The 558-nt window shown below is 31.2% G+C and overlaps 1 protein-coding gene across 1 annotated transcript in view; it reads left to right on the forward strand.

Annotated features, from left to right (window-relative positions):
• Window positions 1-558, forward strand: part of LOC102867987 (guanine nucleotide-binding protein-like 1-like) — a 6,951-nt gene that overhangs the window by 4,199 nt on the left and 2,194 nt on the right. The gene's annotated exons all lie outside the window — the stretch shown is intronic.

The raw sequence follows: 558 nt of genomic DNA on the forward strand, positions 1-558 counted from the left end.
TCTCACATTTTTGACATGTTTCTAGGAGAAAGCTATTCCTTAGAAAGCAACATCATCTTTGGAAAGGTGGGGGGTCAGTGAAGGGGAGGAAGATCCGCGATGACATGGATTGACACATTTTTGCAATATACAAGTCTTCTACAACATATATGGGTCATATAATATTCTAGTATATGTTTTAAAATACGACCAGAAAAAGGGGAGAATAAATTACACATTCACAATTTCAATAGCTGAATATAAAAATATTTTAAATTAAATATATGTCAGGCTGACATTTAATTAATCCATTTCAAACATTAGTAACATTCTTCATGGCAGCCTGTAATTATATCTTTCACATGTTAGACATTAGAGACAATATATGAATTAAAAACTAAAAATGTAAAGAGAAAAAGACCCCAAAAATATAAAATACAGCTTGAATTTAAAAATGTAATAGACTTATTGCCCCGTTTACTTTAATGTGTCCATTTCTGTACTTGACATTATCCCTAATTGTACTCTTTCAGAGGCTAAAACACCTCGGGTTTAAATGGCTATAGATGTAAAGGATTA

This window comes from Elephantulus edwardii, unplaced genomic scaffold, assembly GCF_000299155.1.
Source record: "Elephantulus edwardii isolate Elephantulus edwardi_28Jun2011 unplaced genomic scaffold, EleEdw1.0 scaffold00100, whole genome shotgun sequence".
Taxonomy (NCBI): Eukaryota; Metazoa; Chordata; class Mammalia; order Macroscelidea; family Macroscelididae; genus Elephantulus; species Elephantulus edwardii.